This window comes from Engystomops pustulosus, chromosome 8 (assembly GCF_040894005.1).
Source record: "Engystomops pustulosus chromosome 8, aEngPut4.maternal, whole genome shotgun sequence".
NCBI classification, from domain to species: Eukaryota; Metazoa; Chordata; class Amphibia; order Anura; family Leptodactylidae; genus Engystomops; species Engystomops pustulosus.
Genome location: NC_092418.1, coordinates 87242850 through 87266028, shown reverse-complemented (window position 1 = coordinate 87266028; position 23179 = coordinate 87242850). Strand labels below are relative to the sequence as shown.

The window sequence follows — 23179 nt, the reverse complement described above, 5'->3', positions numbered from 1 at the left end:
AATAGGTGATTGTCCGGGGTGCAGTTTAATGAAAGTGTTGCCTGCAGTCAGTGTCGGACTGGCCCACCAGAGTACCAGAGGATCCGTTGCTAAGCAAGCGGAACTAAAAATGGACACAGGGGCGTAACTTGAGGGGGCGCAGAGGGTGTGATCGCAACCGGGCCCTGGAGGCTAATGGCCCCATAAGGTGTCACTTTCCCATATGAGAAGACTAGTACTATAAAACATACATTATATTCAGGGGACCTGGCACAGACTTTGCACTGGGGCCCATCAGCTTCAAGTTACACCACTGAACGGACGCGCTGACTTAAGATCCGGATGCTGAATTCGGGTTGCTTGGAAGCATCAAACTCGCTCAAGGGCAATAGGTCTTGTCACAATTGTAAACTACAGGAACATGTCTTTCGGTCCAAACCAGATGACAAGTTCCTTTTAAATGCCACCCTACACATTCTCATTTTGAGATATTTTTTCTATTGTCTTTATGTTATAGACAATACATCATAACATTAGACGTAAACCTTGCCATGAAAAATTATTGCATATGCAACAATGTGACTCCAATGTTCCCTATCTTTAAAAATTGAGATTATTATGAATGATTTCTTTATTATTATTAGTATTATTTCTTTTTCATACAGTGAGCAGATGATGTACATGATCCATGAAAGGTTTGCTGTGGTCCTGGCTGTACTGAGGATGAGAGGAGCCAGTCTGATCCATGTGCTCCACTCTCCAGCTCTTCCTCCCAGCTTTGCTGTCCCTATAGGATTGCACATGCCTCTCACTGCAGGGAGGGGCAATCTGTTACCCGGCTCAGAACTGCAGAGAGGGGCACAACATAGCAGAGAAGCTTGTGCAGGAGCACAGACTGGATCCTGGCCAAGGGATCAGTGGATCCAAGCAGCAGCAGTGCAGGAGATCCAGTGCAGGAGAGCAGTGATCACCCCCTGCGCCCTTGACAGTACATTGTGAGGCTGTGCTGCAGGTGACAGATCTGGAGCTGAGCAGATCCCTCTGCTGCATCACTATCTATGGTAAGTGTATGTCATCTGATCTCATGGCCCATCACTGTGTCCTGTCCTGTCTCCTAAACATAATGCATGAGAAGGACTGCATTGTAATTGCTGATCATCTCAGACACACACACAGCCTCATTGCTTGGGACTACAGATCAATGTAATTGATGATCCTTACAAAGTGTCTTCCTACTGCAGTCTCCCTCCCCATGCAAGAAATTTGGCTTTACATTCCCACCAGTCCCCAGTTGTCACCTGAAAAGTTCAGCATTGAAGGTTAGAAGAGGGGTAAACTTTACGCTTGGATCCCCCAGTCTGTCCCCATCTGTGTTTTATGCACTGCAGTCAGACATTCATTTCACTCTGCTGCATGACAGCTCAGAAGTCATGGAAGCAAAGGGACTGCATCTGCTGGGTGCAAGCTGCTGGAGTTGTGTTATCCCACAGCGATGATGTCATTGGTGTTTCCCAAAGCCATGGAATGAGCAATGTGTGCTGAAGATGACGTCATAGAACGGATTCAATACCATATATAGCAATATTGTATCACATTCTGTTTATGTCGTTACATTGTTGCATTTATTTTAGGAAAGCACAAAAAGCAAAGCGCAGGGCGATTTCATTGTAACCAGAGAAAACTTTGTAGCTATAAATCCAGGAATGAGTGATGGGTGATCTAAAATGATTATTATTGTATACTATACCGACAGATCCTAATGTATCTATGTATCTACCTATTGATTTGTCTACCTAATACTGCATTGCAAATGTTCTCAATACTTTGAAAGTATCTTAAAAGTGTTTTGCTCTACGATTATACAACCTGCACAGCGGTTGTACAGATGGAAGAACACATTTTATGTTCTATATATTTATCCATTTCTTTTCATTTTTATCATTCTTTTGACCTAGAGAAGTGGAAGTTATATATTTATTTCTGTATGTATTTTAATTGATATATTTGTAGTAAGGCAGATAGGAAAGTTCTGTATATTTGATTCGTATTGGAGGACTCCTCTCATAGAATTGACATTTCACACTTGTAAAATATCGAGAGTCTGATACTGATGTCCCCAGGATAGTCTGTGACCCCTAGTATCAAATATACTGCAGTGTCCAGACCAAAAAATATGACTGTCATCCATTCTCTATTTTACATCCCCTTGTGAAGGGGGCCTAAGGTGAAGGCAATGTCAGGATGAGAGTTCTCATTTATAAGGCTATTCCCTTGAATACTTCTGTATCTTTCCATAGGCCTCTGATCAGTTGATCAAGTTACTTTCTATATTTTGTATTGGTTCACACATTTACAAAATTTTCATGGTGTGTTTTCAGTGCTGAAGTCCACATGGCAAAGGCCACTATGCTAACCTCTGGCTTCAGTGTATCTGGCACATCTACCGTGCGTCAGAATGTTAACCTGCTATTTTCGCTGAAAAGAAGGAGAGACTTCTAAATCCTGTGCAAGTTTGTTGACAAACCTTATCCATATGTCTAGATAAAGGCCCCATTGGGACACTGCGGCACATTTACTAAGAACACTGCAGTCTGTACTAGGTGCAGTTTGCCTGTGTGGTGTACAGAGGGCGGCAGATTCATGATTTCTGTCTACGGTTCTTCATGAATCTGGCGCCCTCTGCAGACCAGTGCAAACGGGGTGCATGCGACACATTTGTGGTGCAGACACTTCTTAAATACCGGTGCAAGCAGTTTGCCTTAGAAAGAGAAAATTGCCACAAGGGCCTTAGTAAATGTGCCCCACTGTGTCTGATAACATGGAGCTTCTCTTACGGAGCAGGTACCTCTATAGTAGGCCTAATGTGTCCTTGTATTACATGATTTCCTATCCATTGGAGGAGACCAATGATTACCAAGAGGAGTACGTTTTTTCATACTATGGGGGAGATTTATCATACGCTGGCCCCCTGCATTCGCATTTTACATATCAAGAGACTCTGGCTCTCTGATATCTCTGACAGGCAGCTGCACTTCAAAGCAATTATATGCCAGTCCTGTCTGGTGAAGAATTCTGGTGTAGCTAGTGTCAGACATGGCCCCCTTCGCTCCTTTCCACAGCCATGAGTCAGGAATTGCGACTATTTCTCGGTCTGTACGCCAGACACTTCCCCTATGTTTTTTCCAATCACCATTAAAGGCCGGCCGCAGACATGCATGTAGCAGCCCGGGAGATCTTTGTAACAATATCTTTGTGAGTGTTCTAAGTAGCAGCAGAGCTGTGAAAAATGCATTTATATTCCAGGATTGTTGCTGAACTTTAAGCACTTGTGTGCACTGAACATTTTACTACACACCTCCTCTTGCCTGCTATGAGTCCCTGCTTTAGGAGGTTTCTGATTGAATACCAAAGCATTTACCCATGGTGGAGGGTGTTCAGTGCTTTATTTATTGAAGAGATGCCACAAACCAGTGCTATAAGTCCAGCTGCAATCACAGATTATCAATGTAATTTTCACAGTTTTGCTGCTGCTTACAACACACACTGGAGAGGCTGAACTTCTTTGCCCATGAAACCGTGCTGGTTTGTCATACAAGTCATAATAGTATCTAAAACACTTGATAACATGGTGCAACACATTTTGTTATCAACTCCCTTTTATTAGCCCCCAGACAACAGGAGGAGCATCATGAATAAAAGTTTTACAACATTTGGGCCTATCATACAAGATTAAACATTGTGATCATGTTTTGGATAAGCATAGAGAAAATGGTGGTGGGGAAGAGATTGTACTGTTGGCGGTGCAATACATTTTGGAGAACATTTGTGGTTCAATTCATGTCATAATCCTGGCACAGTTTGCTTAGTAAATCTCACCCTAGTGTTGAAGAAGGCTTAGTAGCTGTGCTTGCTGTTAGACATCACCTTGTAATAATTTCTTCTACAGGAGTAGATATGGCTCATAAATATTGGGACGTTTAGTCAAGGAAGTCTTCAGCTACTTTTGGCCATGCTCACTTAGGGAAGAAATTGTTGAGGTATATCCATGTCAGGAATGAATATAAACCCTAAAACTGTTCTGTATAAGTCTGGGCTTGAAGGAAAACTAACCCTGCTGTCTGCTGTCTACCAGATTTCATGTAAGGGACTGAGCTAATGATTCCCATGGCTCTCAATTACTTGTGTGTTGTAATCCACCAGAGAAATCCGTACGCTGGAGAGGAATTTGCTAGAACGCTATAAGGCCCAGTTCATGTTATGCATTTTGATGCAGTTTTTTTTTTTTGAGCCATAGCTATAAATTGCTCCAAAAGAGAGACTTTAAAGCTCTTGGAAGTTATATAAAAAATGTAAAAAGAATGTGCACCTTAAACTGTGAAATGGGCCTAAAGAATAAGCTCTGTTACTAGTACTCAACTAAAGACTACAGATATTGGCAGTGTACCATGGAGCTGGTCTCCACAGGAAGACATTTTTTTTTTATGGGCAAATATACCTTCAATATACAATATCCAATGGAGCATGACCCACAGAATGACATTATACCAATAAGGAGAAGGTTAAGGGTTCATGGATGTCTATGGAGGGCAGTTGTGAGTTCTGTATAAATACAGTTATATATAAATATAACAATTACCGGTATACAGGTTTGTCTATAGGGTGATGTTAGTGTGCACACTGTTATCGTAGGATTCAAAGTTTATGTAGACAGTATTTACCAGCAGATATTGGGGCCAGTGGGGCGTGAAGGGGGGGGGGGGGGCGCGGGCGGCCGGGAGTGGGTCGACGTGGGGCTTTACTGACCCCAAGCCGGTGCACTCGCACTCGCTTTTCATATCTAAAAAGTCACAGGCTGCATTTTTTTTATACGCCAGGCCCTGCACTGCTTCAGCCTCTTGATGTATGCTGCTGAGAAAATGCAGCGGCGCACGAGCGCTAGCGTATGATAAATATGCCCCATTATGTTTTACCTGCTGTCAGGATAACCATTGCTGTTCGCCATTTTGGGGATTTGGGCAACTTTGACAGGTATTTAACAGGGATCTGCACTGGGATTGTGTTGCACGTGATTGGATTTTGGCGCGGCTGCGCTGGCTTTCATGCAACAGAAATCGGGGGCATGTTGTTGGACGATCCGACTGATTCGGACTGACCGCGAGATTTAACTTTCAAATTGTGTCGCAAGAGCATGCACCAGGAAGAAGAAGGTAAACTCCAGCGGACCTGAGCGGGGAAACGGCACATTCAGGATATTGGGTGCACGATGTTAGTGAATCGCGGCAGATGTGCATTATCGTTGAACAATGCACTTTCATGAACTACGCGGGACCGGGTAAGTAAATGTGCCCCAATGTATCTACATTTGTCAATGTTTATGTCCTTTCGTAGCAAAACTTGCTGATCTGTGTTTTATACATTATCTGTAAAATCTGAAGACTTCATATATTTTTCACGATATTATTTCCTGTATGTGGAGGGAAGTGAATCAGTTTGTTTACTTCTGTTTATAGCTACAGATGTGATATTTGTATAGATCCATATGTTCAAGGACAAGATGTAAGTAAACACAGACAGGCCCGCCACAGCCGAAACTTGCATCATCACTTCTTACTCAAGTTCAATTCTGGCAGAGATGTTAAAGAAAACCTGTCACTGGGTCACTAAAGTGCTAGTCCCCTCAGGTATTGTATGAAATGTTCTAGAATTCCATCTTTTAATTGAACTCTCACCAGTTTATAAAAATCTTCCCTGAAGTCAGAAAAATGACTCTTCTTACCTCATTTTCATGTGAAATGAGTCAAGTTTAGTGGATGCAAAATAGGATCACTTCAGAAGCCTGGTTATGACTTTTTATGCCATAATTTTACCGCGGCTGGGGGTAGAGTTCAGCCTTTGCATTGCAGAGCTTTTCTGCTGCAGATTTGTCGGGAGATTCATAAATCCCATAAACTACAATGTGACTTAATTATGTTGCGGATTTCCCTCTCGGAAATGCAGCGTGGCAAATCTGCACGTATCTACAGCATTGTGTATGGCACTGTATGCATATTCCAGATGTACCTCTCCTGTTTCCATTGAGAAAATAAGAGAAAAGTCCATGTTTAATTTTAGGCAAATGAGCTTCTCTGTGCAACAAGGGTGGGACCCTGTCTGCTAGTGCACAGGTTTTCTGCTTTCTGCAAGTCATTGGGGCAGATTTACTTACCCGGTCCATTCGCGATCCAGCGGCACGTTCTCTGCGGTGGATTCGGGTATTCACTAAGGCAGTTCCTCCGACGTCCACAAGGTGTCGCTGCTGTGCTGAAGTCCGCCAAGGTCCGCCGGAGTTCACGATCCGTTGCAGGTAAGCGCGTGTCCAGCGACATATTTTTTTTAAAAGCGCGGGTTTTTCCGAATCCGTCGGGTTTTCGTTCAGCCACGCCCCCCCCATTTCCGAAGCGTGCATGCCGGCGCCGATATGCCACAATCCGATCGCGTGCGCCAAAAACCTGGGGCAATTCAGGGAAAATCGGCGCAAATCGGAAAAATTCGGGTAACCCGCCGTAAAAACGCGATTCGGGCCCTTGGTAAATGACCCCCATTGTCTATTCTTCAGTGAAAGGACAGTGCTGGTTTGTGCTGGGGAACCTAAAAACAAGAAGGCAGGTGCAACTGTAGGCATGACCTGACCTTGGTGTACCAAGAAGCTAATTTGCATTAATATTAAAACAGAATAATCTATAAAGGAACATGAAGTTTGTGCCTGTAAAGTGTCCTCCACAACCTTAAAAAAGAAGGTAAGTTGTCAAACTCCTGAGCAGTGTAGAAACGTTACGTAAATCAGCTCATCATTAGCATTTCCCGCGTCATTGTCCAAACATAAAATTCATGGGTCAGTGCAGTACCATCACCAAAAAAAGGTATATCATGTTATTATTACTTATTATATTTTTATTGATCTCCCATGGCTTGTATAGCACCTACATATTCCGCAGCGGTGTACAGATATAGCCCTGCAGGCTGTAGCCATTACCAAAGGTTCATGCTTAAAGCTTAGTATTCTTCAATCAATAAGGAGGATCAATATTCGGGAGGATGCGGCCTGTCAGCTACCAGTGACATAGTGATGAGCATCGCTGTTGTCAGCCGTATGTTCTCATCTGACCAGAGCAGCATTTCCATAGTGCGTGTGCGTCTAAGGAAACGTAGAAATACACTATCTACTTTTGTATATTGTCCAGGTCCAAAATCTAACCGTGACATTGGACCTTCTCCTTCATTCATTAAAAACTGTTTATGCGTCTGATCGTGTTGCCCATAGCAACCAATTAGCCATCAGCTCTTATGTATTAAACTGAAAGTGAAAGCCGAACTCTGGTTGCTATGGCGACAAAGACAGTCTCCCTGTCAGACGGTTTTGATAAATGAGCTCCATGTGTGAGATACGAGGAATATTCTTCACCAGGAGGAAAGGCCTAATGTGAATAAACACATTTTCTGTATAGTGTGAAAATAACCTTATCACCTCAGAAGGTGACAGACCACATCCAAGAACTCCTGCCGTGTCTCGAAATGGGTTTTATCTGCTGTTCATCACTCCCTACCAGTTTTTTACAATCCTGTTTAGTATCACATTGGCACATATCCAAAGATTTATGATAAATTAATTCATTTATTTCTAGAATATGTAAATCTGATATAATCATATATATATTACACTCACTGGTCACTTTATTAGGTACGCCATGCTAGTAACGGGTTGGACCCCCTTTTGCCTTCAGAACTGCCTCAATTCTTCGTGGCATAGATACAACAAGGTGCTGGAAGCATTCCTCAGAGATTTTGGTCCATATTGACATGATGGCATCACACAGTTGCTGCAGATTTGTCGGCTGCACATCCATGATGCGAATCTCCTGTTCCCCCACATCCCAAAGATGCTCTATTGGATTGAGATCTGGTGACTGTGGAGGCCATTTGAGTACAGTGAACTCATTGTCATGTTCAAGAAACCAGTCTGAGATGATTCCAGCTTTATGACATGGCGCATTATCCTGCTGAAAGTAGCCATCAGATGTTGGGTACATTGTGGTCATAAAGGGATGGACATGGTCAGCAACAATACTCAGGTAGGCTGTGGCGTTGTAACGATGCTCAATTGGTACCAAGGGGCCCAAAGAGTGCCAAGAAAATATTCCCCACACCATGACCACACCACCACCAGCCTGAACCGTTGATACAAGGCAGGATGGATCCATGCTTTCATGTTGTTGACGCCAAATTCTGACCCTACCATCCGAATGTTGCAGCAGAAGTCGAGACTCATCAGACCAGGCAACGTTTTTCCAATCATCTACTGTCCAATTTCGATTAGCTTGTGCAAATTGTAGCCTCAGTTTCCTGTTCTTAGCTGAAAGGAGTGGCACCCGGTGTGGTCTTCTGCTGCTGTAGCCCATCTGCCTCAAAGTTCGACGTACTGTGCGTTCAGAGATGCTCTTCTGTCTACCTTGGTTGTAACGGGTGGCGATTTGAGTCACTGTTGCCTTTCTATCAGCTCGAACCAGTCTGCCCATTCTCCTCTGACCTCTGGCATCAACAAGGCATTTCCGCCCACAGAACTGCCGCTCACTGGATGTTTTTTCTTTTTCGGACCATTCTCTGTAAACCCTAGAGATGGTTGTGCGTGAAAATCCCAGTAGATCAGCAGTTTCTAAAATACTCAGACCAGCCCTTCTGGCACCAACAACCATGCCACGTTCAAAGGCACTCAAATCACCTTTCTTCCCCATACTGATGCTCGGTTTGGACTGCAGGAGATTGTCTTGACCATGTCTACATGCCTAAATGCACTGAGTTGCCGCCATGTGAATGGCTGATTAGAAATTAAGTGTTAACGAGCAGTTGGACAGGTGTACCTAATAAAGTGGCAGGTGAGTGTATATATATATATTGTCTTGATGATTGCGTACCCGGCGAGAGGCCTACCACAATTACCAAGAGCAGACCTACCCGGCGAGAGACCTACCACAATTACCAAGAGCAGACCTACCCGGCGAGACGCCTACCACAATTACCAAGAGCATTCGACCACCCAAGGGACTCTGGGGCTGCACTTGTGCAATGGAATTGAAATGGACCTGGCATAGATTTCAGAAAGAAATACCAAGGTGATCGCCAGGGAGTCCCCATTCTGGCCCCTCTTGTTCCCCTCCATTTTACCGATCCCAGGTGTTGATGCCATTGCTGGGTTGGGAGTGGAGAACCAGCTGCAGCAGAAAGCCTTGTTCTGCAGTTTTCTTCAGATGTGGGACCATAGAAGAACTACCCTCAACGGCCATCTTAAAAAAAAACCTGATAGGGAGTTAAAAAGTTGTCCTGGACCTTTATTATTTTTAGTACTGGCCGCTGCTGGTGTAAAAATAAGAAAATCTATACTTTCTCTTTCCTGCGCTCGTGTCTCTGCCGGCCTCTGTGTGTATACAGAAGCTCAGTGGTGATATCGCATCAATAGCCTGCGGCTGCAGCCTGTATTACTCTGTAGCGAGCGCACACCGCCAAAATGACTTCACCGCTGAACCTCTGTATACCACAGGATAAGAACAAGTTTTCTCTAAATTTTATACCACCTGGTGACAGTGCAATCCTAGACAACCCTTTTGCCCTCTTTACCTTAACAACTAATAAATATCAAAGTGGTTACAGGGGTATTCTCATCTAATTGAATTCATCTGTCATCTACATTTCTTCAATTGTATGTTATTAAAAAATTATCCTGTTTAAACACAATTTCTCATTGAATGTAGTAATTATGTCCCTTAGAAATGAGGTTTGTTGTTGGATATGACCATCTCTGCGGGAGTGATTACAAAAAGAAACAATTTTTTTTTTTTTCATTTGAAATAGTCAGGAATTACTGTATGTCTCACAGCCATCCTGTAATAAACGCTAAATTCAGGTTGTTAGGCAGGACTTAATAGTGCAAGAATGGTTACCGCTACCAGAATGCAAGAGAGGTCGTATCCAAGGATGACTATCTCGTTTCTAAGGGACCACATGACTGCATTTATAGGAAATGTTTTATTACATGCAATTGTAGACATGTATGTTTGTGTATATATATATATATATTTTGATTAAATGTGAATACTTCTTTAACAGTGACGGTACAATGAATATTATGATGAGAAACACTTCACTACCAGTATACAAGAGGGTTGGAGTGGAAGAGATTGTTGTTCTTTTGTGAAATACGGCCACAAAATTGGGAATAGGTGCAGACTGTGATTTATAATGACTGTATTCTATTTTTATGTCCTCTATCAGCACCTAAGAGCGTTTGTCACCCACACCTAAGGCAATTACCATAAAAACAGCACAAACAGGAATGCTGAGCGTCCTATCTGGCATAGGGTGTAATACTGCTATGTAATGATATCTTGGTTGAACTTGATGGACAGCCTTGTTTGAACTTGATGGACAAGTGTCTTTTTTCAACCGTATAAACTATGAAACCACATCTGCCGGTGCCAGACTTACACATTCAATCCATTCATTGTATTCCTTTCTGTTCTCACTCCAACATATCTGTATAGTCTTATATAACATTCTTCCATCCCTTTACCATATCTGTGCACAGATATGAGTTTTGCGAAGAGTTACAGAGAGTCATAGAACATCTTGTTAGACCTTCAGTTGTACATGATGAGCCGTCCTCTGAGGTTGCGGTTTCTTGTCGGATGCCTTAGGCGCGCTCACCATGGAGCCTCCTGTGTTCGCTCTCTTGCAGTAAGTACAGTACACGGTGTCAGTCTCCTGTGACCAGACATCTGTAGACTCTGGAATAGTTCAGCAGTGCAGATATGATGTAACTCTCAGGCATTATACAGCAGCAGGAAAAAAACTTTTTCTTGACAGCTTGAGATAGAAAGTTTGCAGCTTCTGTTTTAGTTTATTTCCTCAATTATTGTGGTCCATTAGAAATATGTGGTTTGCTTCTATAGAGTAACTGTGCTTTCCGGTGCTAAGGTAGTGTGTGCTTTAGAGACGCTGCCTTTTATTCACATGAACAATTTACAATGACCATGAATGTGAGGCAGAAAACCACAAATTTTGAAGTGGGGAAACACATCAATCTACTCCAAAAACTGTGGGGAAACTCAACATGGGTGTAGCTCAATGCTCTTGGCCCTGGGGCAAGAACTGAGGCCCCCTACCCCTGTTCCTACCACTATATCATATCCACTTATATACTGTATATATACATATGCAATATATATATATTAGTGCCACAGCTGCCCCTTTGATAAATATTAATATTCTGTGCCTCACGTTAAAATAGCAAAGTCACTTACATGCCGATACTCTAGTGTACTCCCTTTACCTTTCTAGGCCACATAAGCAATAATAAGCCCTATTACTATCAATTGTATCTGCATGTTAAAGGGAACCTGTCACCAGGAGACCCATTTTTAGCACTACCCCAGTCCGCACAGAGCATAGTACATACACTGCCAAGGTGTTTTTGTATTAAAAATAGGTTTTACAGAAAAAAAGATATGTTATATTGTACCTTTCATTAGCATCTGCTGTGTGACTAGGCAGTTGCCAAATGGGAGGGGCTGGAAAGGAGCAGTTTCCCCCCACCCTTGGGGAACAGCTACTCCATGTGACCTTTTCAAATATATGAAAACACCCATCACTGGGCTTAGCGACGCCCCCTGCTCTTCTACACCCAATCCAGAGTGTAGGTAGTTATTCATATATTTGAAAAGGTCACATGTTTCCCAAGGGTGGGAGGGAAACAGCTCCTTTCCAGCCCCTCCTATTGGGCAACTGCCTAGTCACACAGCAGATGCTAATGAAAGGTACAATATAACATATCTTTTTTTCTGTAAAACCAATTTTTTTTATACAAAAACACTTTGGCAGTGTATGTACTATGCTCTGTGGGGACTGGGGAGTGATAAAAATGGGTCTCCTGGTGACACGTTCCCTTTAAAGACACATATACAATGGATTGTTCTTCCCAGACATACAATAGTTCTCGAGTGCCAGTTCTGACCGCATCATGTACTAATAGATACACTAACAGGAGCTGCCTTTGAAGAAGGTGACCCGAGCCATAGAGTTGGGAGTGGTTGAAGGGGCCTGTGTTGTGCTGATATGCAAGTTACAGTTCTTCCCTTCACAATTATATAGAGCTCCAAAAATAGAGCCTAATATCAGCTGTATTAGAATATTCACGTTAACATTTACCTTACCATTCATGGGACAGTACTAAGCCCTGCCCCTGTCCCTAACAGGACCACTGAGAAATGATCTCAACATTTACGGTATTTAAATTTTCTCAAAGTCTACTCTTTTAACGCTAAAATCCTGATGGTCGGGTGGCTTCCTATTGGATCATCTGTCATTCCAAAAAAGTAGTTGCATTAGTCACCGCTAGAAATGTGCTGAGACTACACACCGCACTTTAGTGTCTGTGTTGGCTGAGTTGATATAAAGATGTAAAGGCACTAGACTCAATAGACATATGTTCTCTGAAATAATGAATCATTGCTGTTCTTCAATGTTTTAGACCAGGAACGCACAGGGTTCACTGTCAATATTAAGATCTGTAGCTCAGAATATCTCTTTTAGAAATTATATATGCTTGCTCAGTCCTTAACTTTGTAAGAAAACTAATTCTAGTTCACTTGACCATTCCGTGTATGTTTCAACCGTTCCAGCTTCTTCTTTTAAAAATTACAAAGCTGTGTGATGTTCTTCTGGTTGAGGCGTTGCCATGGAAAATACTGAACTTAACTTTTTTTTAAATGTTATAAATGGACTATTTTTCCCTCTAGCTGTTCCCTTCTAAGTTGACTCTTTCAGACACTGCATTTTTCCTCTAGTAGTTCTCAACTTTCTGTAGTTTTTTTGGACAGAGGCCATTTTTCCCTTTATGATTCATAAGTAACACAGACCTTTTGGAATAAGTTTGTTTAGCATGTTTCCATGGAAGTTGTAACTTGATGGTGTTTTATAGTGTTTCTTACATAAGCTTCTCCTCTGCCTTCCTTAGCTGTAACCATAATTGTATGACCCATTGCAAATTTGTCATTGGCTCTCATAATACCAGGGATTTTTGTTTTGCTAGCAGATAGTCCTAAACCAATTACATCTTTGCAGGTGACTTTGGATACACTTGACCCCAATACCTGAAGTACCGGTATGTGTTTCTTAATGTAATTGATCCGGCTAATGTATTACAGTATACAGCACAATGTGATCAAGGGATGACAACCTTTGCTATATTGGTGGATATGCTTATCAGTATTATTGTTCCTTTGCTTCATATTGTGGGGAGAATGGTACAGTAAGTACTGTTTCCCCCTTCCGTTACTTGGTTACTGAAACCAAGAACTGAAGGAGAACAGTAAGTATCTGTTTACCTTCCATTCCCCATTGACTTCAATGTATTTGATAAGTAGGGGGAATGGAACTTGCCAAATACAAGTGTAAACTGAGCCTCATATAGGTAGACACTGATTATAAGACAATTGTTTTACTCTAGATTGCACAAGACCATTAATAAGTGAAGCAACCCGCTTGGTGGTTTACAGAAAGTAGTTCATTGAGGGCACAGTCAGTGGAAGAACCTAGTCCTTTATATAGAAAACATTGAGCAGTTGCCAGCAGGGGACCTAACAGAATTCCAATAGCTGCTATTTAAATTAGTCTATTAGGTTCTTGCGAGAGGTCTAATATGTTACCCTTTTATTGGAAAAACACTGTAAATTGATAGGCTACTACTCTACATCGACTACATCTAGCCTGGATACAGAATGAGATGTGGTTGGGCATGAAGACATACAGGTCCCACTTACAGATGATCTGTAAGTGGGACCTGTAGCGATAAATTTGGCTACTGGGAAGGCCAAGAAAGTGTGTGGTAATCTGACATTCCTGGAAAACATGCGCTGTGGAAGAACTTTATCCGGCTGAAAAATGTCAAATGAAAGCCATGAGAAGCAACACATGTCTATAGGATGTCCTGCTGTTGGTATCTCTTGTGTTGCCAAATGGGGTGACTGACTGTCATATAGCTCCCCTTGTTATGACACCAGCAGTTGGGCAGTATGTTACTTTACAGAAAATGCAGGATTGAATCTCTCAGCATGAGGCCTTCATAATCAAACCTGACCATCCTCAGATACCAGGCAGAACATGGCTATCAGACAGAATTAATCATTTAGGACAATACTGTTATCCCAATCCCAATGCAGACAAGGCAATGATGGCTAACTTCTAAAAGCAGGAAATGTAACGGGTGGATTGACACCAAATTTTCTTCTGCTAAGTTCTTGGGCAAGAAATGATTTGGGCAAGTGCCATCTGTTTCTGTATGGTTAGAAAAAAACTTTGAAAGCTCTTAAAGGGAACTTGTCACCAGGGACCTCATTTTCACTAAAGACAGGTTGTAGAAACCCATTACAGCTGCGTTGCAAATATGCCTTTCTTCCTTCTCATAGCATTTGCATTACAATATAATTGTCTGTTATAACTTGCCCTGCACCCTGACAGAACCCTCTGTGTAGTCCCAGGGTTTGGGCTTTGGTTTGGTTTCAGCTCTCAGCCCCCACGTTTATGATCCAGCTCCTCCCTCCCCCACTGATGTCAGCTCACCAGGGCGCAAACTCTTTTCCTGTGAGAGAAGGAACACAAAGGTGGGGGCTGAGAGCTGAGGAGTGAGCAGCACAGACAAGTCACATGTTGTTTTTTGAAATGCATCCAAACCAAAGGTGTAATGGGTTTCTGCAACCTGTCTTTAGTGAAAATTAGGTCCCTCATGACAGGTTCTTTTTAATGTTTGTAGGCAAATCATACAATCCTCTTTATGGGTGGTCTGTCTGATGCCCATTATGGATGTAAGCATGCCCACGAATAACCACTGTTCCAAACCCCTCCTCTCAAATGGGTCATAACTATCTTGATTTAAAGGCAGTTTGTCAGTGTCAGAATGCCCATCCTGCTTCTCATAGTCCAATAATGGATCCCCTCTCCAAGTTGGTCAACCTCTTTGACTGACCCAAAAGTGGTCAAAAATTACAGGTACAACATCCATCGAAATGGCTAATAAATGTAATAAAATGAAGTAAAAAAAAGTAACTTCCACAGTCTAGACTATATAACAACACATAAACTATATAAATATAAACTACAAATTTATCCCACATTGTGAAAGGGTGGTTTATATTATCACCCAAAACAATAAACAAAGGTCATGAAAGGGAACCTGATAGCAGAAATTGACCTAATAAACCACTATCAGTATGTCATCAAGCAGCTCAACACCTTCTGGATCATGTCTATTTCATGGCCCAGTGCAGTGGCATCGTCCAGAAAATCAACTTTGGAGTGACATGTAATTTGGTTGTATAAAGTCAAGGAGGCGGAGAGTTTAACACTGAAGTCAAGGTCTCCTCACTTCAGAATGCCATTTTACTGTAATTGATGGTCCTACATCCAGACACTAACCAGAACTCCTTTATTCTGAGGTGAGGAGAGCTTGACTTCACTGCTGATCTCTCCACCTCTATGACTTTACACAACCAATTTACATCTTGCTTCAAAGTTGATTGTCTGAATGATGCCACCATACTGGACCATGAAAGAAACCTGATCTGGAAGATGTTAATCTGCTTCACAACATACTGGTAATGGTTAATTAGGTCAATTTATGATGACAGATTCCCTTTAAATAGTCCCTTTTGAAAACAGTACCCCAAAATACATTGACAACTATAAGTTTGTCCATGGGCTAATAAACAAAGAACTACAAGCATATTGTGGCACAAGAAAAAATTGTTCCTCATTGGGAGCAAAACTGTTCTAGTTGCTCATAGCATTCAATCAGAGCTCAGCTTTCATTTTCCTACAGTAAGTTATAAAATGAAAGATGAGCTCTGATTGGTTGCTACAAGCATTCAAAACGCCACATACAAATTCACCCTCAACGGCTGTATAGAATCAGGGAACATCCGTGCTTTCCAAAACCCACTTATTAACCACCATATATAGGAGCCATTGTCTGCTGCTGATGTGGCAGTTAGAAGCTGAGCCGTGATTGGTTGCTGTTCTGCCGCAGGTCATTAATATGAGCTCTCAGGTGTGATTGAATACTATAGGCAATAAGTATAAGACACTTAAGTGTGAGGTGATATGGATAGGGATACAGAGATAGGGGTTGATTTATCAGAAATGTCTAAGGTAAAACTGTTCCAATTGCACCTGGAATCCATAATCAAAGATCAGCAGAGGCAGTCACTGAAAGATGAAAGAGACGGTCAGAGAGAGAGAGAGAGAGATACATATAAAATATTTTTCTTTACCCATTCTATTTTATTATAGCTAAGAGCAGTTCCTTCCTATCCCGGGAGCGCTGGGATCTACAGCTATTGAATATATATTTTCTAATTTAGAATTAAAAAAATGCTCCACCCAAACTTTTTTAAAATATTGTCACCTCGTTTACCCAAGAACATACATATTACTATATATCAAGATGACAATAGCACTAAAGGAAATTCATTTATAATGAGTTAATTTAGAATTTTTGTTACATTAACCCGAAATAAAAATAAAAAAATCCTTTAGCAATTCTTATTTATAATTTCAAATTATTAACAATTGTTATGTCACAAAAAAAGCGCCAAAAATAAAGTTATGGCTGTTAAACCACTACCTCAACAAATGCTAAGCTAAAAAGCTTGGGCATCAAAGTCTTTTCAGATCTCTTGATTTTGGAGTTGGCAAAGAAATCACATGATTCTAAATGGTGAAGATGGTATCTAAAGGGCAACACAAGTGGCAAGAGAATGATCCTCAGGATAGGCACAGGCCGATATCAGAGTCTATAGACTGTAGGATACCATTGACAACATAACCAAAACTAGATCAACGCGTGTTTTGCACTGATGCTTCGTCAGGAGGTGAAGTGTTTGTGCCATGCCTCCAGTTATATACCCACTGCCGGCAATCCTGCTTCTAGACGTGGCCTTTGCGTGACACGCTCACACCCTAGTATACAGCCAGCCTGCCCCCTGTAGTATATAGCCAGCTTGCTATAGTATACAGCCTGCCCCCCTGTAGTATACAGCCTGTTACAGCCAGCCCACCCAGCCTCCGGCGACCACAATGCTCAGCGCAACTCCCTGATGTCGGTGCGGCTCCTCTTCTGTCTTCCCCATGGTTCCTCTTCTTTCTTCGGTTTTCTGTAACAGCCGGCAGAGACGCGGCCATGCGCTCTGCTGGCCGGCCCATACTATGATGCGGCCGCTGATGACATCATAGTATGCGCCGGCTGGCAGATAACATGAGCGTGTCTATGCCGGCTGTTACAGAAGAATGAAGAAAGAAGAGTAGCCGCGGGGAAGACCGAAGAGGAGCCGCACCGTCATTGGGGAGCCGCGCTGAGCATCGGGGCCGTCGAAGGGTGAGTATATAAGTTTATATTTTTTTATTGACTCGTGTATAAACCGAGGTGAGGTTTTTCAGCACATTTTACCGTATATATAAAAATATAAGGTATTTATAAAATTAATATGAACATATGGACAATTGTGGACACACTCATGCATATAGGTCGCTATATTCAAACATATCTGGAAAAGGTCCCACAAGGATTATAAGATCTTGAAGCCTGGATATTCTGATGGAAAATAGTGGGAGCTGTCAACAGATCACAGGAGTTCATGTATGGCATCTACAAGAGGTTACCATTAAAAACAACCAGTATTCTGCTATTTTTACTTTTTCTGTTAGCTGTTTACTTTCAATGGGAAAAGTCTTGAGTATTATCTCTAGGATTGTACCCTGTTTAGCAGTTGAAAGAGCTCAATTACTGTCACTGCAACTTAAACCCAAGACATCTACAATCTATTTCCAGGAATAAATCCTGATGACGCAATGAGCACTTCAAGTCGATAAAAGCTTTTAACTCTTTGTGATACTATTACAATTTTAACCCGTACTTATTTATATCTGTTTTTATGGAGGGCTTAAATCATAAAGCCTAACAGAAAGGGCCCCTTAGATATGACTTGTATTGCTGTGCCCATCGCCTAAATGGAGATTAGTACCTAGGTAAAGAAGTGCACGACATGGCATTAGGGATTAAGTTATTAGTACGTCTTAGGGTCCAAAACCAAAAAAACATTTAAAGTGTAACTTTACCATATGAAACCCTAAAAATGAGCAGTGCAGGTGATAATATATTGTAAACTTTGTAATATACTTCATTTAGGAAAATCAGCTTCCCTGTGCCTTTTTTTCTGCTTCTTCCTACAACAGTGTAGTGACAGATAAGGAGACTAATGATTAACTCTTTCCGTGCCTAGTGGAGGTGGAGATTTCTCTTGATGATCTAGCTCGCTGAGGAGATTAGACTTGGTCAGGGACTGACTGTACAGAGATGGGCTGCAAGCATGCAGCCATACATATGTCCTTCATAGACGGCAATAGCCATACGGAATGGTCCGTTGAGCACAATGGGGCACATTTACTTACCCATCCCGTCGCGATCCCCTGAATCAGTCAGGTTGTCCGACGTCCACGCCCCTCGTTATGTGTCGCATGCAAACCGGCACCAATGCAACACAATCTGATCGCGTGCGCCAAAAACCCGGGGCAATTCAGGGCAAAGCGGAAAAAAAAATGCGAAACCCGACAAAAATGCGGGGTTCGGACCCTTAGTAAATGTGCCCCAATGTGTGCTCACCTGACCATTCCGGACCCACAAAAAGCATGCTTTATCTTCGGACGTATTTATGGCTGTGCGGTATTGTTTTCAATGGAGGGGGAAGGGGTCACCCCTCCTCCTCTCCAGCGTGGCTCACTTATTCCGGGCGGATGTACGTTTTGTATAAATCTAGCCTTATGTCTTAGATACTTTAAGACTAAAGAGGTTCTGCAGCAGCTTAGGTGTGCATTACAAGACTTCCTGCAATCTGCTTTTCTATGATCATTGAACTTGACAACCTCTGATATACTTTAAAGTAGGTTTTACCTATATATCTTCACCAGTAATGTGTAGTCTATTAATTCCCTGGCAGCTAATGAGATTACTAAGATGTCAGGCCTGTGGTAAATAGAAAGCGCTTGCTTATGAAGGTTTCCTCTTAATAAGCAGAGGAGACACGCTCACCGGAATGATAGATATTTTACTCACATAAGTCGTGTAGAACTTGTGTTTTCCTGTCAGTTATCCCTCCATGTTTTCCCCCGTGTTACGGCACCAACATCAGATGAACTTTATTATTTCTGGAAATGCTGTAAAATGCCCAGAGAAAATATTACAGCCTGTAAAATCCATTCCCTGTAGAAGAGTGAATTAATCGCTGTAATTTAGTTTACAAGGTGGAACCTTGTACAATTGTGAATAAATCTTGTTGAAAATCTCCTAAATATCGCTGTTAAGATATGTGTAAACTATTCATTTTGCTGTACCATAGAGGCTTCATACAGGTTGATAGATCTCTATTTTGACACCCACTTTCCTGTATGATTTATCATATTTTACCTTTGTAATACAATCTTACAGCACAAAATAATATAATCATACAGCGCCCAAATATGTAATCGTACAACTCCCAAATATGTAATCATCCAGCGCCCCAAATATGTAATCATACAGTGCCCCAAATATGTAATCATACAGCTCCCAAATATGTAATCATGCAGCGCCCCAAATATATAATCATGCAGCACCCCAAATATATAATCATACAGCTCCCAAATAATATAATCATACAACACCCAAAAAACCTGATCATACAGCACCACAATATCAAAATCGTACAGCTCCCAAATAATATAATAACACAGCTCCCAAATAATATAATAACACAGCTCCCAAATAATATAATTTTATAGACCCCAAATAATGTATTTTTCGGATTATAAGGCGCACCATCAATAAATGCCTGCTTAAATGTATATGTTCATATATAAGGCGCACCGGATTATAAGGATGAATGCCCAGCAGGTGGCAGAACTGTGCACAGTTCAAGGTAGCTGTTGTCTGTAAGTATGGTTCATAAGGTGCACCTTTGATTTCTGAGAAAATCAAAGGATTTTTTGTGCACCTTTTATAATTTGAAAAATATGGTAATATAATCATACTATGCCCAAATATGTAATCATACAACGCCAAATAATAAAATCATAAAGTGCCCCAAATATGTAAACATACAGCACCCAAATAATATAATCATACAGCTCCCAGATAATATAATACTATAGCGCCCAAAGAATTAAATTATTTAACTCCCAAATAATATAATACTACAGCACCCAAATAATATAACCATACAGCACCCAACTAATATAATCATACAGAACCCAAATAATATAACCAAACAGTTCTCAAAATGGATCCAGGCTCTCAAGTGTCAAGTTAATGAAAGCTTTTTTTTTGCGGCCATGTACAAACAGATAGCGACATTTCGGTTTCAGACATAAGCCTTTATAGGACACCTGTCATCAGGTCTTTGTCACTATTTCTGTCACCTCTACCTGTTGGGCAGCTCACAAGGATCCCATCCCAGCCTTTATCTAGTCAGTTCATACATTAATCATTATAAAATCATCTTTTCTTTATTATGTAAATGAGGCTGGTCACATGGTCAGAGGCAGTGATGTCACCCCTGTTACCCCTCCCCTCTCCTCCCCCAGCTCATGTCTGTGTGTAATGTATAGTAAAGCATAGTTAGTGTGTGTGCTGCATCTGCTGACATGCTGCATCCTCCAAATACACAGAGACACAGACATCAGCTACACAAGTACCTGATATGTTCTGCTATAACCTGCTGTTCTGCTATTATACAGGCTGTCAGTCAAGCACTGGGGGTGTGGCTGTTCCTCCCACTCATGAATAAGCTGGACAGCTTGAATATGCTAATGACTCATTGGACATTTCACAGGTCATTTGCATACAGTTTAGGACCTCATTGCTTAAGTTTACAGGCATGTAGTGGGACAATAAAGGGATAGAGGCAATGCTTTCTAATAGCAGTTTATGAAAATCTATTTAGATTAGGGGGTTATTTTGCATGACGGGTTCTCTTTATCAAACTCATATTCTGCTGAGGGGAGAATAGAAGTAAGGAACCTTTCCAGTGCACCATCCTATTTACTCATGCAGTAATCAAACAATATAATTATACAGCACCCAAATAATATAATTATACAGCACCCAAATAATATAATTATACAGCACCCAAAAAATACAATCATACAGCCCCTAAAATACATAATAATACAGTGGTCAAATAATATAATCATACAACATCCAAATAATGTAATCATACAGCACAATTATACAGTGCCACAAATATATAATCATAAAGTGCTCAAATAACATAGTCAAAGTGCGGCCAAATAATGGAATTATATAGCACCAAAATAAATAATCATACAGTGCCCTACAATATATAATCATACAGTGCTCAAACAACAATCACACAGTGCCCCAAATATAATAATAATACATTTACTAGGGGTCCGAATGCCGCATTTTCGTCAGGTTTCGTAATTCTTTTCCGTTTTGCCCTGAATTGCCCCGGGTTTTTGGCGCACGCGATCGGATTGTGTCGCATCAGCGCCGGCCTGGATGCGACACAAATCGGGGGGTGTGGACGTCAGACAACCCGACTGATTCAGACAAACCACGGAATTTAAAAAGCAGAATGTGTCGCAAGATCAGCACTCACATACACCGGGAAGAAGAAAGTGAACTCCGGCGGATCTCAGCGGGGGAAGCGACACTTGCAGGAAATTGGACGCACGATCTTAGTGAATTGCGGCAGATCCGATCCTCAACGGACAACGCAACAGGGACAGGTAAGTAAATGTGCCCCATTATGTTATTTGAGCAATCATACTATGGCCACATGATAGAATTCAATGACCAAATAACATTGCCTCATGGAAGATTAAGAATATAAAATTAAAGCAGAGCTCTGATTGGTTTCCATGGGCAACTAGAACAATTTTACCTCAGAAACTTGATGATAAATCTCCCCCAAGTGTTATTTTACATATAGTTCATATAGAGAGCCGGCTTGTTTGTTATCTATTTTATATATCCTAACCTGTTAGATTAAATTCTTACTTTCAGGGGTGATTTTTCAATCTTCCGGTTTTGACAAATATCCCTGTCACCACCTACTTCTATTTGTTTGCTGCTATGCTAGATTTCTTTTCATTTGGCTGCAATTTCACATATAGCAATGTAGACAATTTTCAGTGAATCCTGTTCATGTCATCTCTTGTCTTACAAGTTACAGGAACATGCGAGGCGGCTTGTAGACACCTGTCATGATAACAATAGCAGTGGCGGAGACTGAGGGCTTCACAATGACACGGTCACCATCCCTAACTGATTAATAATGAAGTGGGTGATACTGGGAAAGCACCTCCAGCTCTGTCACCAGTATCCAAATTAAAGAGGTATAACTTCTGAATAATTTAGAGGGTGAGGGGTTATAGTGGGGGGACGTTTCCAGTTGTTTTTTTTTCTTGGTGTTTGATGCACTTTGACCCTTACTCTATAGAAGGGAGTGGGATCTGTGGATTGATGCACCCTAATGTGGATGTCTCCTTATTTAAAGGGTATTTACATCTTGGTAAACAAGTCTTCTTTTCCTGTTCCAGTTACCATAAAAGGCGTAGCAGAAAGAGCTATGGATGTCATATCCATTACTTTGGGAATTACTTGCCCCAAAAAAGTGTAGAAAAGCGAAGTGTTTGACAGTTTCCGTAAAGCCCAACTACCTCGGTAAGGTAGACCAATTTAGAGGCATTTATTAATTTGGGTGGAGGGTGGTGCTGAAACCGTGCTATATTTTTCAGTGGGATACAAGTTTGTGGCGCAATGGATTAATGAATTGGCGCATGAACTAAAAGGTTAGACTTGCTTTTAGCTGCTCTCTTTTTGGGCCACAAATTACACCACAAAACAAGTCAGAAAAATGGAAGCGCCAGAAAACTGTTGGATTCACAAGAGCTGCCAAAATTTTGCACCCCCAAAAATAGAACAAGTCAACAGTGGCGGAAAACACCAATGTTGTGGCCCCGACACTTTATAAATTGAGGCGCAGAATAAAAAAAACACCACCAGTCTTCTGTTTGAAAACGAAATAATAATAAATGGCGCCCAGGTTGTTCCCATTTACTGCCA

At 41.5% G+C, this 23179-nt stretch overlaps 1 protein-coding gene across 2 annotated transcripts in view; it reads left to right on the top strand.

Annotated features, from left to right (window-relative positions):
* Window positions 1–784: 784 nt before the first annotated feature.
* Window positions 785–23179, top strand: part of OSBPL6 (oxysterol binding protein like 6) — a 161835-nt gene continuing 139440 nt past the window's right edge. For both annotated transcript variants that reach the window (XM_072121611.1, XM_072121609.1), the window contains exon 1: window positions 785–1040. The gene's annotated coding sequence lies outside the window, so the exon portion shown is untranslated. The remainder of the gene's footprint in view (window positions 1041–23179) is intronic.